This window comes from Miniopterus natalensis, chromosome 1, assembly GCF_054644295.1.
Source record: "Miniopterus natalensis isolate mMinNat1 chromosome 1, mMinNat1.hap1, whole genome shotgun sequence".
In the NCBI taxonomy this organism is placed as follows: Eukaryota; Metazoa; Chordata; class Mammalia; order Chiroptera; family Miniopteridae; genus Miniopterus; species Miniopterus natalensis.
Genome location: NC_142081.1, coordinates 61,068,763 through 61,088,192, shown reverse-complemented (window position 1 = coordinate 61,088,192; position 19,430 = coordinate 61,068,763).

The following is a 19,430-nucleotide window of genomic DNA, read 5'->3' as shown; positions in this document are numbered from 1 at the left end:
TAGAAAATGTAATTCATGTATTTTATGGGTTTAATTTCCTGGTAGCCTATATTTGTTTCCTGAGCCTGCTGAACAAATTACCACAAACCAGGTGGTTTAAAACAATAGAAATTCATTCTCTCACAGTCTGGAGACCAGAAGTTCAAAATCAAGGTGTCAGCAGGACTACATTCCTTCCCAAGTCTCTAGGGGAGAATCCTTCCTTGCTGCTCACAGCTTCTGGTCATTCAAAGGATTCTATGGCTTGTGGGTGCATCATTTCTGTCTCTGCCTCCGTCTCTGATGGCCTTCTCTTCAATGGTGCCTTCTTTTCCTTTGTTGCTTACAAGGACACTTGTCATTGGATTTAGGTGGGCCCAGATAATTCAGGATGATCTCTTCTTGAGATCTTTAACTTCATTACATCTGCAAAGAACTTATTTCTAAATTAAGTCACATTCACAGGTTCTGGGAGTTAGGATATGGATATATATTTGGGGGTTTCACCATTTGACCCATTACACAGCCCAACACCTCACTTAAAGCCCCTAGTTTAGTACAAGAAAAAAGATGTTGTGTCAAGAGGGTTAGAAAGTAATGGCTTGAGAATTAGGGTGGTGCAGGGGCTGAGCTGAGGGGTCTAAGTGATCACTAAGGCATTCTCAGTTCATCCATCAGCTACATTCTGAGGCCTATAGAAAGGCACCTTGTCTAGAAATATACTTTAAAATGTAAGATAATTTTAGTTGCTTTTTTCTGATTTTAATAGCAATGCATGGTCATTAAAATATTCTTGAAAATATTAACAAATCACCAAAGGAAAATAAAAATAAAAGATGCTAACTATTCTATAACTCAGAGAAGGACCAGCTCTGGTCCTTCTCACTTCTGCTCTCCCTGCCTTGATTCCTCACTACTAGTGTCAGACCCCATCAGTTAGACTCCACTAATGTAAGCAAGTTAAACTATTTATGTTTCATTTTTAAACATGTTTATTTTTAAAATATGATATTAACATATCATAACGTGTATAATGCCACTAATATCTATTAGTGGGAAGCCGAGTTTATAAACTTTGATTTCTACAATAATATTTGTATTTTTTTATAAGATGAAACTATTCTTTCATAAAACATTCCATGGCTTGATCGTGGCTTTATAATAACCCTGCTCTCTCTAGTTATATATGTGAGAATATATGCAATCTCATTTCATCATTGCCACAGCCCTCAGAGCTAGGCAGATTCAAATGAAAACAAAAACAAAAGCGAGGCTTAAAAAACCTAAAGCCAGTTGCTGTGGACAACACAGCAGGCAAGTCGCAGAGCTGGGATTAGAGCCCAGACGGCAGGAGCATGAGGGCAGCGAGCCACCTGGCTTCAGGGATGACAGTCACTGGGGTTTGACTCGACCTGCTCAGGCAATGTATTCATACACTCTCTCGTTCCTCACCTATTCCCTTCACATGCTTACACACATATGTTCTGCCTTCATGTACAGTCTCTCATTTAATTTTTTGGACTCAGTTTACAAAGTAAATTTCTCCATTCTCATTTTACTAAAAAGGAAACAAGTCTTCCCAACCCTCCTAACCCTAGAGATGCAAGGAAGAAACGCTGCAGTGAGTCTGCCCTGGAGCAGCCGAGCAAAGCAGGCTCACAGCCCGGCGCTTGCTTTCCCCCCATTTCCCTCCCTGTCCTGACATTTCCCCCATGGTGGCAAATACAGCTAACTTCTCCTTAGGCCCAGAGGAAGTGTAAAGTAACTGAGTATTAACTTTAAAAAAACGTGCTGATACAAATATGCCATTATTTCATTTAAAATTAAATTTCCTCAGCATATAGCATGTTGTTTCACTGTGCTATTAATTGATATGCATTAAAAGTATCAGGAATATTGTTTTGGCACATTTTCCCAAAGAGTGTGTGTGTGCAAATATATATAAATATATTTTATATTCTTAACTTATAATAATTTATAATTTATATATAATTATAGTAATATATATTTATAATATAATTAATACACATTGACAATATGATCAATATATATTAATAATATACACTATATATTAATAATTACTTGTAATATATAATGCTTTCTTATTACATATATATGCTTTTTTCAACCAAATAGTATATTTGGAATATTTTTTAATGTCTCTGATTTTTTTAACTGTATACATGACTGAATACCATTTTCTTTTATAGGATTACCATTATTTGCCCATTTTCATATTGCTAAGCATTTAGGCCACTTTTTTTTCTATTATAAACAATGCAGGAAGGAACATTTTTATACTAATCTTTGTCACCATCTCTGGTTATTTCCTCAGCATAGATTCTCACAATAGATTTATTGCATCAAAAGTTATAATCATTTTAATGCTTTTCATAAAAATTGCAGACTTGCTTTCCAGAAAGTTTACGAATTCACACTTCTATTAGTTCTTATTTTCCTATCCTTGTAAGAACAGAATATTATCTTTTTTTAACTATTTGCTATGGTTGTATGAAGGAAATGATTCTTAGCTTTATTTAGTGTCTTGTATAATTACTGTGGAAGGAGATTTTTAAAGAACTGTTGTTAGTCTTTTGCATGTTCTCTTCCATGATTTGTTCATGTCCTTTGCGACATTTCTTTCTGAGATCTCAGTGCCTTATTGATTTAAACACTCTTCTGTAGGTAGACAGAGTGCTGTTTTAATGCATAAACATGATTTTCACAAGGAAACAGTTAATTCATTTTTTCATGATTATAAAGCATTGCCTGCACTGAATTTGATTTTCTTATAACATTTTATGAGAAAACATCTTATGATAATGGAGGCCCCAAAGGGCAGTATTATAATATAGACTGCTATTGATAATTTTAGAGATATAATAATAAAATGACAAGTAGCTTAGCCATCTTGAATTCACTCTGAAAGTGTGTAAATTAGACTTTCCTCAAAGAAATTAATTTCAAAGTATATTTTCTAATATTTTAGCCATTACTCTTTTTAACTGAATTATAGAGCATTTGGAGATGGCGATTTAATGGGAGACCATTTCCCTAAGTCTTCTATGTATTCTCCTAAAATTCCAAATGAGCCTTTCACCTTCTGGGTATGGTGATAAGGAATCTCATCCCCCATATTAGTGCCATATTTAGTATACACGCTGTCTTTCTTATCAATGATGCTGATTATTGTAATTCTGTATCCTGGGTACTTTTCAAGTACAAGACTCAAACTTCCATATACACTCAAGTGTGAGGAGGCCCTGGCAGTGGGACAAGCTAGTTCAGTCAACCTGGGTTACCCATTACTCCTCAGGTTCTTCCCATATGTTTAAGTCTGTCTTTTGCAGTGGAGACACAGAAAATCTCTCTTCTGTTAAAGCATGGAAATAGCAGTGTAAAGTATGAAAACTCCTCCTAGGCTAACAACCTCCACTTCTCAGAAATCAGCAAGAAATTGAACAAAGATTGGCTGGAGGCTTTAGGTACAGAACAAAGGGAGAACATAAGACAGCATCTGGAACAGAACACGGCTGGCAAAATATTGAGAACTTCCCCCAAAAAAGATTCCATCGTGGGGTCACAGAGTGTCAAGTTATAGAAAACAGACCACAGTACAAGGAGTCCTAGCTGGGGACCAGCACACAGAAAGGCTGTTCCTTGGGGTTGGGTTAGGGATGGCCCTGGTGGGGGCATCCCCTTAGACACAGCTCCAGGAAGTCTGCTCCTTTTTCATAGGGGCTCAGCATCCACTGTGGCTGAGCTGGCGAGTAAATATGACAAGTGGTTGCAATGGTGACTTTGAACCTGTAAAATACTGAGGTGCTTTTTGAACCATTACAAATATATTTTATTACTATACTTTATATTATGACATGTGGAGTTAAGACTATATTTTTATTTCTAATTCTTTAAACATACTTGGACTCTTGGCCACAATATTTAATTGCCTAGAACTCCTTCCAGTCATGGGGGAATAATAGATTTTACTGTCTCTTGCTCACATTTTAATCAATTTAAGAGCAAGGGACTTATTTTTCTATTTTCTTTGGTCTCCCAGCAGGTTGAGATTGAAAAGGAATTCTAAATGGCTTGGAAAAGTTAATTCATCTCTGAAAGGTACTAGAGACCAGCTCACTAAGCAGGGGCTGGCCTAGTGTTTCAAATTCTGTGGCAAGAGACTCTCTTGACTTGGTACACCTTGAACTAAGCATACTGTTGGCACTAGTCTTAGTAACAGCACTTATCAATCAAGTCTTTGTGTAGTTGAGTCAATGATTTACCTGGAGCCCATTTCAGGAGCTAAACTTTAACTTCCTTATAGCCCTAGGATCAAGCAGACAGTAAATGATTCCATTATTCTTTGGTTTGGTATGATATTTATGATTGATCTTAACCCTTTGGTGAGAATGTGTTTTATGTCCTCTCATTTGTTTTCTATCTGTTAGGTATGTAAGTTGCAAGATTCCACAGTCACTAACCTTTTCATTAATTATGTTTTCTTGAAAACAAATCTGGGCACAACATTTAAGGGTTCATTTTTCAAACTTTGTGATCTTTTAAAACACTCTCTTCTGTATGTAAGGAAGTTCTACTTTCAAAATACTAACTTTTAAAAAGCAATAATAACTTTGCAAGAAACACTTTGCTTTTAAAGGTTTATTAAAATGTGTCTCAACTGTTAAAAGAGTCAAGCTGACTTTTGATAATGGGCTTGCCCCTAAAACATTGAAAAAAAATTAGCTTATATTTTAGTATGTAAAGGCTGAATTGGGAAAAGGGAAGTAGTTTCTGGAGTATCCTTAGCATTCTCACACCTTTTAAACCACCTCCTAAGGAATATGCTTAAGGACTTGCTCATAATATTTCCTTCATTACTCATGAAAATATTTTCATGGAAACTTCATCATATGACATTACACTTGCCTAAAAATCTTATTTTTGTCTTACAACATTTCACTTTCAGACATGAGCATTTCCAGGGAATTATGGTACGGAGAGAAAATTTAGTATTTTACTTAATGATTACTGTGAACATTTCAGTAGGCAAAATAAATACTTTGACGTTAATTTTGATAGAAAACCCCTCTTTACCTTATTATAACTGGAAAATTATACACATGATGATATTTATAAACTGGCTCATTTCAGATTAAATTAAAATGAGCCATTTTGTTCATTAAGCTTATATTTAAGTCCAAAGAAAAGTATTCTGACATTTTATTATGCAGATATTTGTGTTGTCATAATATATGCCTACATTCTGTTAAAAATGGTTGAAAGTCAAGAAGTCTGTCAAAATTAGTCATGTTTTTAACTTCATACTGAACAGTTAGGGTCACAGATAAAAGTTATTATTGATTTGAAGAAATTATTTAAAAATTTAAAAACACACAGATATGAAATTAACCTATGAAACAAATAATTAAAATTATATGAACACATAGCTATATTTTATATAAATATACTCTATAAACACTTAAAAATAAATTCTCCAAGATTACCAAGTAAAGGTTTTCTAATAGTCAGAGATTAGAAGAGAAAAAATATTTTTATAGCTTTTAAAATATTACAAGTTAAATTCAAAACTGGTATCAGTTTATTACCCTTTGATTATTTACCTCCTAGAATCCTTCCCATGTTATCTCAAATTACACCCAGCTCAAGAGAAAGGAAACTTGATTCCAATTACTTCAGGGTAGTGTTGCCTAACTTAAGTAAACTCCAAAGTAGCATAAGGGACTCTAAAGGGGGTGATATTAAAAATAATCAAAATTTTAATCATAGATTAACCTGCAACAAATATAATTTAAGAATAAAATTATACTGAAATAGCTTTTGAACATTCTTCACTACACAGCTCTGGACTATAGAAAATCCAGTGACATATAAGTCAACCTGAGGCACAGGAATAAAGAAAAGAGGTGATGGCCTTAGGCAGTGAGTGAAGCATAGAGCATACTGTGGTAAGTTTCTTATACTATACAGGGGATTGTATAATATAACTTAGAGACAGACTGTAATAAATTAAATATGAATACTATAAGCCCTAAAGCAATGACTAAAATAAGCCAAATCCAAAGAGTTATAGCTAATGAGTCAAAATGAGAAAAAATAAACAAAACTATGCAATTAATCTAAAACAACACAGGAAACAAAGGGCAAGTTGGCAGATTAAACTCAACATTTTGTCAATAATTATATTAAATGTAAATGGTTTAAGGACCCCAATTAAAAGGCAGAGATTGTAAGTGTTGATTAAAATAAAAGACACAACTCTATGTTGACCAGAAACTCATTTTAAATAAAAAGACACATAGGTTTAAAGTAAAAGTATAGAAGAACATTTGCAACTCATATATTGCTGGTGGGATAAAAAATGTTATAGCCACTTGAAAAACAGTCTAGCAATTTCTTATAAAGTTAAACATACAATTATTATATGTCCCAATGATTATACTCCTAGGCATTTATAAAAGAAATAAAAATTCACATTCATGAAAAAGAGTAAGCGAATGTTTATAGCAATTATAGTAAATTAAACATATTCCTCCAAACTGAAAATAAACCAAGTGTCCTTTATCAGGTAAATGGATAAATGAATGGTGGTACATCCATATAAAAGAATGCTAACCAGCAAATTAAATCCATAATGAGACATTACTATATACCTATTTAAATTGCTAAAATTAAATACAGATCATGCCACATTTTTTAAAATCCTCACCAGAAGATAGGCTCTTCATTGATTTTAGAGAGAGAGGTAGAGGGAGAGAGAGGGAGCGAAGCATCAACGTGATAGAGAAACAATTGGTTGTCTCCAGTATGTGCCCCAACCAGGAACTGAACCATTGAACCCACACCATTTGGTGTACAGGGTGACGCTACAACCAACTGTGCCACCTGGCCAGGGCTGGGTCATACAAAATTTTGATGAGAATGTGTAGCAAGTAATTTTCTACAATATATATTTAGTTGGATGATAAATGGTATAAACATGTTGGCAAACAGTTTGGCAATGTCTTAAAAATATAAGCATGCACCTGATATATCACTTGGCCATTTCACTCTTAGGAAATTACTTAAGAGCAATGGTCTTACAGAAAATTGTACATGGTTGTGATGGTTTTATAGTCTTATACATATGTCAAAACATATCAAATTGTACTTGTTAAATGTGTGCAGTATATGTTATGTCAAGTATGCCTCAAGGCTTTAAAATTAAGGAAATCATAAAATCTTGAAAAGTACCTTGTGGGATACAGTTAATGCAGTGCTAAGGAGGTAATTTGTAGTCTTAAATAAAAACATTATAAAAGAAAAATGCTAAATATCAGTGATCTAAGCATACATCTCAAGACCTTAAAGAAGAGCTAATTGAAAACAACTGGTCAATTGATATCCAGATAGACAAATGATATTGTAGGTCAGGAATTAAGGCAGAGTTTGTTTGGGCAATTTTTCTGTTCCATGCAGCATCTCCTGGGTTAGATCACCTGTAGTTAATTGATGCACTTCCAAGGTGACTCGTTGCTGACAATTGGTTTATTGTTGCCAGCAGAGAACTCAGTCAAGGGTTTTGTCTGTGAGCACATGAGTCTTTCCATGGGGCTGCTTGGGCTTTCTCACAGCATGGTGGTTGGCTTCTAGGAAGAAGGGTTTCAACAGACAGAGGTAGAAGATGCTAATGTCTTAAAGCCTGGGTTCAGAAACTGGTACTGTATTACATCTCCATTCTTTTGGTCACAGAGCCCATCTACATTCAAGGGAAGGGGAGCTGGGAGCTCCAACACCATCTATCAATGAAAGTCATGTCAAATAATTTGTGACCATTGTTAATCTTTCACATCTGAAGTCCCACAGGAGAATTTCTCTCTGTTCTTCTGCCTCATCCTCAGCCTTCAGTGAACAATTTCCATGTACTCAGTGAAGGCAAATGAGAAAGGCTTGGCAGATGGGTACAGATGTCACTTTTTGGGGGGCTCCTTTTGATTCTAATCTGTCATCCCAGCCCTCATCTGATCACTAAAAGTACAGAGAAAGGTTGGCTGATTTCTTTTTACTGGTATATGTCAGATTCCTTTTTCTACTGTGGCTCCACTAGTGAGGAAAACAGTCATGGGTTTCTCCTCTATTATGAATGGTTTGTCAGCTTCTCCTCTATTATGAATTTAGTTCATTTAGTTTAAGTTGCATCTTTAACGCTGATTTTTATTTTTATTTTACAAAGCTCTAATTTTGTTGCTTATTTGACTATTTTCACTGTTGGGGATTACAGTGACAATCTCTAATGACTTTCTAAATTTTAAACAGAAGCAGTAATGACCCCTAAATTCTTAACTTATTATACTGTGTTTTTCTTCTTTCTGGTTTGCTCTAGAAGTTTTTAAGACCATAATTTTCCTTCAACATAAAGCTATGAAAGTATTCCATAATAATTATTATATTCTCAGGATTACTTTTCTTAAATATTGGATTAGTCAATATAGGTTAGAGGGAATGATCCCTTTAACTAGACCAGGAGGCTTTCTCTAATATCTCAATTTTATTTGTTCTATTTACAAAACACACCATATATTTTTTTCAAAAAAATTAGTTCTTGTACATAGCTATATAACTCATGCTGATTTGGAGTTTCTCTTTGAAATAAAATTAAAATTACTTTTGCACTTTTACTCTGAATCCAGAGTCACATTTTATCTTTGAAGTCATTCCATTTGCGAGAAGTTGATTCTCACCTCTCTTTTCCTCATAAGTCTTCATTTACTTATGATCTCAGTTATGATCATCATAAAAATTGGAATGCCTACAAGGACAGGGTCTCATAGAAGTTAGGACAGAATAACATTTCTGTACTTATATTTCCAAACTGAGTTAAGAAAAGAAAGCTCTAAAGGAATGTGATTCATTATTTCAAAGTAAGAGAGTGGTTGATTGACCCCTACAATGATCTTTTTGCAAAATAACCTATCACAATATAGAAATGTCTCAGAAATAAACCTCCAATTTTCTTTTTTTTTTGCCAGCAAATGGGCCCCTCTGTATGTACCCAAGTTTCCAAACAAAACTCCTCCCGAGCGGCCAGGAGGAGCGCCAGGCCATGCCACCATCCGATTCAGGGCCAAAGAGGCAACAGAAAGCCCCATGGGCTCCCCCAGGCCACCCGTGGCGCACTGCTGTCACCCTGCTGCCGCGGGGCGTGGAGGACTGAAGGTGGGCTGTCCCTGTTCACCGAGCTCTTTCCAAGGAGAGCGCGGTGTCTTCCTTTTCAAGTGGGTGCCAAATATGCTGCACTTGTACTTTGCCCCAATCTGAATGGAGATGTCCTGGTCACTTTTCCCCTGTGTCAATGCTCGAGGAAAAGTTATGCCTGTGAGAATCCAACGGATATAAAATTTGTCTTCGCTGGGACTATTGTGGCAATTCCGTTTTTCAGTAAGGACTGCTACCTGAGAGAAGTCTTGCAAATTACCAGGTCGGCTTGGCTGTGTAAGCAGCTCCTCCAGCCAGCCACACACTTTCCTGAAATCTCTCCTCAAGGCGAGGACATGTGTGTGGGGTGTGTGTGTGTGTGTGTGTGTGTGTGTGTGTGTGTGTGTGTGTGTGTGTGTGTGTGTGTGCAAGTGTGAGGTTGAGAGGAGCTGTGTTATGGAAACGGCTGGATAGTGAAGAGAAGGTGACAGGGAGAAAGAGAAGAAGGTACCACATTTCTTTAAGGGCCTTCTGCCTGCAGCCGGCAGTTAGCTCTCGATCCCACATTCCATCCATCTTCCAAGAGCAGTTCAAGATTCACCTCCATCCTGGACTTTTCCCTCTTGGCCACTGTCCACTCTGATGTCCAAGTCCTTAATCACATTTACATTCCCTATTCATCTTAGCACTTAATTTGTACCATTCAAAACAGTCCCTGTGTCTTTTTTAGTCTGCCTTGCTTATTTTTGCTTTCGTGCCTTTGCTTTTGGTGTCAAATTAAAAAAAATCATCGCCAAGCCTATGTCAAAAAGCTTGCTGCTTTTAGGGTTCAGGTTGTAAGTTCAAGTCTTTAATCCATTTTGAGTTGGTTTTTAGTGTATGGTATAAAATAGTTGTACAGTTTTTCTTTTCTTTTTTTTGCATTAATAAAAGTGGTTCAAGACTGTAGATTTTGCTTTCCTTCAGATAATCCTAATGTTAGGGGAGGTTCCTTTTTTTTTTTTTTTTTTTTGGTCCCATCATTCCATGATGGAAAGGATGAAAAGAGAGACTCTATAAACACAGCCAAGCCTGGACCTAGACACGTGGGTGTCTCCAGACTAAGAATTTGGTACCATTTCAAAATGAATTTTTAAATATTTATTTAAAATTTACTTGAAGGGGCAGGGAGGCTCTGACTTCCAATTAATAAAAATGTACACAGAAATAAATTTGCTTATTGATTCAGTCTGCTGCCCAACGCAGGGTCAAAGTCTGGAAAAAATAGTAGACAGAAGTTTCCTACTTTCCTATAGCTCCTAGTCTCTCTTCTGTTCTTTTGCAATTATCTAAACCAGACAACTTCTTGGCAAGCTTATTAAAGATTTAGATAATGAAGGAAACTCCTCAATACTGTGAATAGTATTGTGCTGTACAATTTTTTGATCTCAGAATGTCAGCTGCCAGCAAGTGCTGCCTTTTGGCTGACTGCAAGTGCATGTGCATGTTGCAAAATTATTCAATAGGGGCATGTCCATGCTAGTGAGGGCTCTCGACATTTCCATCTGAATTTATACAAATTTGTATTTCTGCAGTTACATAAAAAGCCACTTGGGAAAGTCTGAATCAGCAAGCATCTTATTTTTAATTTATTCCATGGATACTTTAATGGCCCCATGTCAGTGCACAGTCTAGTTGGCCTCCTCCTCGTCAGCTTCTGTACCCACCATCTGGCAACTCCTATTCCCAGTGACTATCTTCTCCCCAGAACCAGTCATGCTGCCTGCTGCATTGTACATTTAATTTGCCTTTTAAAAATGTGACTTTTTATTTTATTTTCCTCTTTATTAATTGTTGATATATGAGAAGCAAAAAAAAAGTCATTATGAAAAGCATAAGCTTAGGAATCAGATGTGGCAGCACATTCTGAATTTGCCACCCCTAAGAATCTTGACAAATCATTTAGCCTCCCAGACCTCAGCTTTTATCATATGTAAACTAGAGATAATAATAACCCCTTTGCAGAGGTGTTGGGAGCATTAGCAACAATTAATCTTACTGCTTAATTGTGCTCATTGCACAAATAGTTTTACTGTCCTTTGAGAATGATAACTAAATTTATTGCTAACAGGTATGATAAAAGTTTTAGTTCAGTCTTTGACACACACTGAATTATATGGAGAAGACTTAAAGTTATTAAAAGCTCAAACAATTAATATTTTTGGAAAATAATTATTTATCTATTAATTCATTATGTTGGGCTCTATTAAGTACCAAATACTTGAAGTTTTACTATTATTATTAACTGAAATTCACATTTACATTAGTGTTCACTCTTTGTGCTGTATAGTTCTATGGATTTTGACAAATGTATAATGCCTGTATCCACTATTATAGTACCAAACAGAGTTGTCTTACTGCCCGAAAATCCCCTGAGCTTGGCTATAGGTTTTTCATAGATACCCTTGATCAGATTGAGGAAGTTCCCTTTTTTGTTTTTGAAGAGTTTTACCATAAACGGGTATTGAAGTTTGTTAAATGCATTTTCTACATTAAAGTGACCATATGAGATACTTTGGGCCTTCATTCTGTTAATATAGTGATTTATATTGATTGATTTCCAAATGGTAAACCAATATTGCACTCCAGGTAAACCTCACTTGGTCATGTTGTATTATGATTCTGACATATTGCGGAATTTTCTTTGCTAAAATTTTGCTAAGAATTTTTATGATTTATGCCTGAGGAATTTTAAAAATTGTTTTCTTAGGTTTTTCTCTGGATTGGGTATGAGGGTAACATTGATCCATAAAATGAGTTGGGAAATATTTCTATCTCCACTCTTTTCTGAGTTTGTATAGAATTGGTATGATGTAAACAAAGAAGTTTATACTATTCCTTTATCCTCTTAATGCATTTATAATCTTTATGATGTCCCCTCTTTTATATACATACTAAATATTTTTCCGCTTTGTTATTTTCAACAGTCTTTGTCTTAATACAGTTGAATCTTGGTTGTTTACCCAGTCTGACGATCTTTGCCTTCTAATCAGTGTTTATGTACAATTGTGTAATTCTTGCTATGTTGAGTTTAAGCTATTTTCTGTTTGTATCATGTATTCTTTTGTTTTGCTTCTTTTTCTGTCATATTCTAGATTAATCAAGTATTTATTATTGTTTCATTTATATATTCTTTTTGCTTTTAAGCTGTATTTCTGTTTTTATTTCCAGTAGCTGGTCTTGTGGTTACAATATGAGTCATTAACTTATCACAGTTCAACTTAGCTTAAAATGTTATCTCTTCACATACCTGTAAGAACCTTACAGCATTTACCCTCCATTCTTTGTGCTTGCTGTCATACTTTTACTTTTATCTATGTTAAAATCAAGCACTTCATAGTCATTTTCAAACAGTTGTCTTATAAAGAGATTAAGATACTAACTAAAGAAGCCTTTTTATATTTTTCCACAAATTTACTATATTTGGTGCTCATCATTTCCTTTGTAATATCCAAGCTTTTTTTCGTATCAGTTATACTCTAGATTGAAGAACATCTTTTAATATTTTTTTGTTTTATAGGTCTGTTAGTTATAAATGCTGTCATTGTCAGCTATTCTTTATTTTAAAAATGTCTTTATTTTGCCTCATTTTTGCAGGATACTTTTGCAGGAAATTTTAGGTTGAAAGTTTATTTCCCCCACAGCAATTAAAATATGGCATTCCATTATATTCTAGCTTGCACTGTCTGTGATAAGGCATAAGGACTTATTCTTTTTTAAAAATAGGTTTAATCTTTATTGTTGAAAGTATACAGATGTCCCCCATTTCCTCTCACCATTGCCCCCCTCTGCCCCACTCTCCCTCAGGCCTTCCCCACACTATCCTGTGTCCATGGGCTCTGCATATGTGCATATAATTCTTTGATTAAACTCTTCCCACCTTCCCCCCTTCCCTCTGAAATAGTAAGCACTTATTCTTACTATTCCTCTGTATGTGTTGTTTTTTTCTCTGGTTGCTTTTAAATTTTCCTCTTATCTTAGATATTTTATTAATTTAATTACAATGTAACTTATGGCTTTTTTGCTTATTTTTCTTTAGATCTGTCAAGGTTTTCAATTCTGTACGTTAATATTTACATTAAAATTTGAAAAACATCTTAGTAATAATTTTTTCAAACTTTTAAAAATCTTTTGCCTTGACCTGTCACTCCTCTCCTCAGACTCCAAACACACGTATGTTAGATTGCTCAATATTGTCTTGCAAGTCAGTGTCTCTATTTCTTCTTCAGTCATTTTTCCTCTGTGTGCTTTATTTTGTAAAGTTTATATTGGACAATTTTCAAGGACAATGATGCCTCCTTTTGGAGTGCCCTATATTCTATTAAGGACATTTATATATTTTTCATTTCATATGTTATATTTTTGGCTCTAGAGTGTTTTTCCTTTTTCTTTTGCTATATCCCTCTCTCCTCCTTCCTGAAATTTCCCACCTATTCTCTCATTTTACTTATTTTTTCTTTCCTTTCAAAAATGTTTTTCTCCTAAATTCTACATCTGCAGCATCAGTGGACCTTTTCCATTTATTATTTTTTTCCTGGTTATGGATATTATCCTGCTTTTTCGTATAAACCAGTAATTAATCTGATCATATGTTGAACATTGAGGATGCTACTTTCTTGTGGTCATTCTTTTCTTTCTTTGAATAGTGCTATATTTTATTTGGAAAATTAGTTCACTTATTGGAGGATCAGGTTAACCTCAGCAAGGCTTGGTTTTGTGGAGGCTATTCTAGGATCACCTTTATGCAAGGTTACAGTAGCCCTATTCCATGATCTGTTCTTTGTAAGGTCCCAGCGGAATGCTCAGGGTATTGGGAAAGGTCACTCCATTCTGGTTGGTTGGTTGGTTGGCGCTCCAGCATGTCTCAGCATTGTGCAAGCTCCAGGATCTCCACCCAACTCACAACCCTTCAGTAGCTATTATCCTAGACCTTCAGGATCTCAAACTGATAGGCACAGCTTGCTATTTAGGGGTGTTCCCTTCAAATTCCACCTCCGTTGCAGCCCTGAATTTCTATCTCACCCAGAAAGATGGTTGCTCTCAGAATGGTCTGAACTTCCCTGAGCCACAGTTAGTAAGGTTCCCTGAGGTAGTAAGTATGGTGAATGCGGAGCTCACCTCTTGTGTTCGCCTCCTCGCAAAGATCACACACAGCTTGCGCTGTCTAGTGTCCAGTTCCTGAACATAATTGCTTTAAAATGCTTTATTTATTAGTATCTAGGACAAAGAATATAAGTCTCATTTTGGCTCATTTTTATATTATGATTGGAAATGGAAGGCTTTACAAAGCATTATTAAAAGTACAATTAATATTAAAAAGTATGATAGGGGAGGAAACAAGATGGCGGCGTAGGTAACAGCGGCACCCGCCACCTCCCGCAACCACATCAAAATTACAACTAAAATCCAGAACCACCATCACTCAGAGCCTCCTGAAATCTGGCTGCACAGAAGCCCTACAACCAGGGAACTGAAGAAGCACCGAGACCAGAGGGGGGAGACGCGGGCGGATCGGGGCTGAATCCGGGACGTGCCGCAGGCCCACACCCGGTGCCGCTGTTTAAACCCGGGAGAGATATCTGGGCCGTGGAGGTTTCCCGGAGGAGGGCGGGGTCCCAGCCCCCAGCCCAGGGCTCCAGGGCCAGGAAGAAATGTCCCCACAACCCAGGGCTGTGAAACCAGCGGGGGCTGTTGCTGAGGGTTGCGGAGGCCGCGGGAGCCCCAGCAGCTCCTCTTTAGGGGCCCGCTCACGGACTCACTCAGATGCGCTCCCTCTGAGCCCAGCGCCGGGCAGCGGCTTGGAGGGAACCGGGGACACTCGGGGAGGAACTAACCTACCTGAGATCCGGGAGAGGTGGAGGGGCGGCTTCCTCCCAGGCAGAAGAGCTGCAGAGGCCATGGCTCCTTTGGCGAGTCCTCCGCGCACACAGCCAGCAGCCAGACGCCATATTTGAATCCCCAGCACCTGACTCACACCTTTGGCCCCGCCCCGTGATTCCCGGAGGCCCCGCCCCTCCCCACCTGCAGCTCATCCAGGCCATTTCCAGGGGCTTTTCCGTGCAAGGGGCCTCTCAAGCCTCATGCTTAGGACTTTTCTAAAATCTCTCAAACAAGCAGCAGTGGGCCCCATACAGCTTGATAAGTGGTCCCAGGCCTGGCACTAGCTCCAGCTGCATTGGCTCATGGCTTGGCCTCCCCTGGACACCTCCAGGCCCAGCACAAGTAGCAGCCAACTACGGTTTGCTGTGTAGCTCATGCTGGGTGGCCCTGGGCAAGGCACTGGCAGAGGCTGACTTTGCACCTCCCAGGAGGCCCCAGAGACAGTGCACCTGGTGGTCAGACTCGGCCACACTGGATTACAACCCTACCACAGCCACGAGTGACACACTCAAGGGGCACACTTGGTGAACACCAAAGCTCCACTGAAGTAAATCCTGATCCATAAGGGTGTCTCCAGCACAGCAGCTCTTTGGCTGTAGTTGCAGCTGGTCCTCACAGCTGATTGGTCTGGGTGTCAGGTCCTCCCAGTGACGCCAACAGCAACCAACACTCAACTACAGCAGGACAGTGCACACAGCCCACACAGGGGAGCACCTAGAAGGCCCAGCTCAGGTGACTGAGGAGGCTGAGCCACTGGACCCTACAGGACACCTACTACACAAAGCCACTCTATAAATTCCAGGAGACACAACAGCTCTACCTAATACAAAGAAACAAACACCAGGAAGCAGCTAAAATGTGGAGGCAAAGAAACATGTCACAAAGGAAAGAACAGAAGAAATCTCCAGAAAAGGCACTAAATGAAATAGATCCAAGCAAGCTAACAGATACAGAGTTCAGAATAATGGTTGTAAGGATGATCAAGGATATTAGTAAGAGTATAATGAAAATAATTGAGAAAATCGATGACATAATGAAGTACCAATTTTAAATGAAGGCTACACAAACTGAAATAAAGAATAATTTACAGGGAATCAACAGTAGAGTAGAGGACGCTGAGAATCAAATCAGCAATTTGGAACATGAAGAAACAAAACACACCCAACCAGAAGAGAAAAAAAAAAATAAAAAAGAATCCAGAAATATGAAGATAATGAAGATAGTGTAAGGAGTCTCTGGGACAACTTCAAGAAGCCCAATATTTGTATTATTAGGGTGCCAGAAGGAGAGGAAAGAGCAAGAAATTGAAAACCTATTTGAAAACATGACAGAAAACTTCCCCTACCTGGGGCAAGAAATCGACTTACAAGTCCAGGAAGCACAGAGGGTCCCAAACAAGAGGAACCCAAAGAGGCCCACAGCAAGACACATCATAATTAAAATGCTAAAGGTTAAAGACAAAGAGAGAATCTTAAAAGCAGCAAGAGAAAAGCAGTTAGTTACCTACAAGGGAGCATCCATACAACTGTCAGCTGATTTCTCAACAGAAACTTTGCAGGCCAGAAGGGAGTGGCAAGAAATATTCAAAGTGATGAAAAACATGGAACTACAACCAAGACTGCTCTACCCAGCAAAGCTATCATTTAGAATTGAAGGTCAGATAAAGAGCTTCACAGACAAGGAAAAACTAAAGGAGTTCATCGCCATCAAACCAGCACTACAGGAAATGTTGAAGGGTCTTTAAGAAGCAGCTAATGAACAAAAGAATCTGACAAACTAAATAGATCCAGAGACATTGACACATGCAACAGACGGTCATATTTCAGAGGGAAGAGGGAAGGGGGGTGGAGGGTGGGAAGAGATTAACCAAAAAAGTTATATGCATATATGCATAACCCATGGACACAGTCAATGACAGGTGAAGTCTTGGAGGGGGGGTGGGAACGAGGTGGAGGGGGTCAGTTGGGAGGAAAAAATGGGACACCTGTAATACTTTCAACAATAAAGATAAATTTGAAAAAAGTTTGATAAAAATTGCTTTTTAACAACACACCTTAAAAATAGTTTCATATGCACATATATGAACCATCTCATTTTTTATCATAGTTGCATTATATTTTATTGAATGTTTTTATTTCATTTTATCTAAATATCCCTTTAATAGATATTTGGTTATTTTTTGCTATTTTAGACAATAAGAAAATGAAAATTCTTACACACAGCCTTTGGACTGTTTATGTGAATATAAGAGTAGACAACATTTAAAATTTTTATAGATAATAACAAAGTACCCTGAGAATGCCCTTCTACACTCCTTCTAGCAGTGTAGGAAAATTGTTGTTTCTCATCCCTTATTATATGACAATGTTCTAAAAGTAAGTGAGGGGGTAAAATTCTCTACTTTCATTTCTATCAATGGAAACTTCCCAGTGAGATTTTAAACAGACTCTTTTTGTGATTTCCCTAGCGGCAACTTTCAGTACCGGGAACATATGAATTTAGTAAACAATTACTGAATTAATTGAATGGACATAGTAGATTTTCATACTTAAAAAAGCAAGTCAGAGCATTTACATTATTAGGAAGACTGAGAAAATAAAGAGCTTTGACACCAAAATGGTTAATAAAAGTTAAGAGACACTAGTGACAAAGAGCAACCCCAGATGGAGTTCCATGGGGGGACTATCAGACCAACTGGCTGAAGTTTTATAAATCTGAACCCTGCTCTATATTTAACCACTATTTCCTGATTATTTGCTCCCGTCTCTGCAGTGGTTTGGAATCCTGAGAGGCATGTTTACACAACTGGTTGGAAATGAGAGATTAGGTGAGTTAGATCAAACACCTCTTCCCTGTGATCAAGGGGAGGAAGCTGGGACCTTTTCAAAACACACTCTCTAGATTAGCCATACAGTTTGGGGCTTGTTCTATGTGGAGAGCACAACAGCTCCTTTATGGACTTTCTTATGTCCACTTAGAGCCTTGAAGAAACTAAGTACAGAAATAGAAAAGAAACATAAAAAGGAAAAGAAGACAAGGTGGGTCACAGGGTCTAAATAGTTAATACAAATAACACCAACACACCTGGAGTCAATGCCCAAAATTGTACTTTATTTCTAGTTACAGCGAAATCTAACAAAAAATTGTAAGCAGAATTACTCAAATATTAAAGAGAAAAATACTCATGAAAAAAGGTATGCGCTGTTTGAGCAAATCATCACATTTCTCTGGGTCTTTTATTCCTTTATGTATAATTTTAAGAGCACTAAGTTCTTTTCTGTTGTTATTGTTGAAAAAAGCAAGCTATAGGGAAGAAGGGGACTTTGAGCTGATTCTTGAGCGATGAGTAAAACTTGCTGGTTAAACAGGAAAGGAAGAATATTCCCGGCAGGAAAGAGCATCCTTTTCAGGAGGCTCCCCTGTACCTCCCCAGGCAGAGTTAATCTCTTCTTCCTCTAAGTTTTTGCTGTACACTTATTTCTGATATCAGGATCCACTTGTCTGCACCCCCCCATATGTCTGCACCCCCAACGTCTAGCCCTGGGCCATGCACAGGTGATCTGTCACTGAACATTTTATAAATAAAGTCATGGACTGGTGAAACAGAAGGGTGCTTGGTAAAGGCTAAGCCTGTTGTTTTGGCACAGTGCTGGATGGTATGGGGCCAATGTTAAGTACTTAAGAGATGATCCAACAATTTATATTTTATATGTAGGGTCACCCTTAAACATATCACACAGTTCTGTGAGGTAGAACTGTCCTCAGACTACAAGCAAATAGGAATTGAGAAGGGAAACGATGGTTTGGGGAAATTGCAGAAGACTCTGCAGAAAAGCGGACTGACAGACAGACTGAGAAACGGGTAAGGCTGCGAGGAGGGAGGGAGGGAGGAAGGTCTCCAGGGTTCGCGAGCAGAGGGGAAGGTGCAGGAGCGCGCGGGGTGTGAAGGGACAGGCGGGGGTGCGCTCCTGCGTGGAGTGAGCCTTTCCAGGGGATCGAGGGGAATGAGCTGGGCAGATGGGATCTTACCCAATAGCGAAGGCCACAAAGTCAGGCAAAAGCTTTGTGCTTCATCGGGAATTCTGGGGAAGGAAGTGAGAGATGACAGCGCAGTTTAAGAATGCCTGGTAGCCATCCAGCGGTGACAGCCAACGGCTTCTGAGGAACCTGATGGCAGAGAGTGAGTCTTACTCATTCTGTGACCGATACGCAGCACATCATAAAGTTTTAAGTATCCTCCTGCCTATGATCTCCCCATCAACTGACAAGGAATAAAGAGGCTATGGAAGTAACTCAGGCAGAAGGTGGCTACAGCCATGAATATGGTGGTCCCCGCGTAA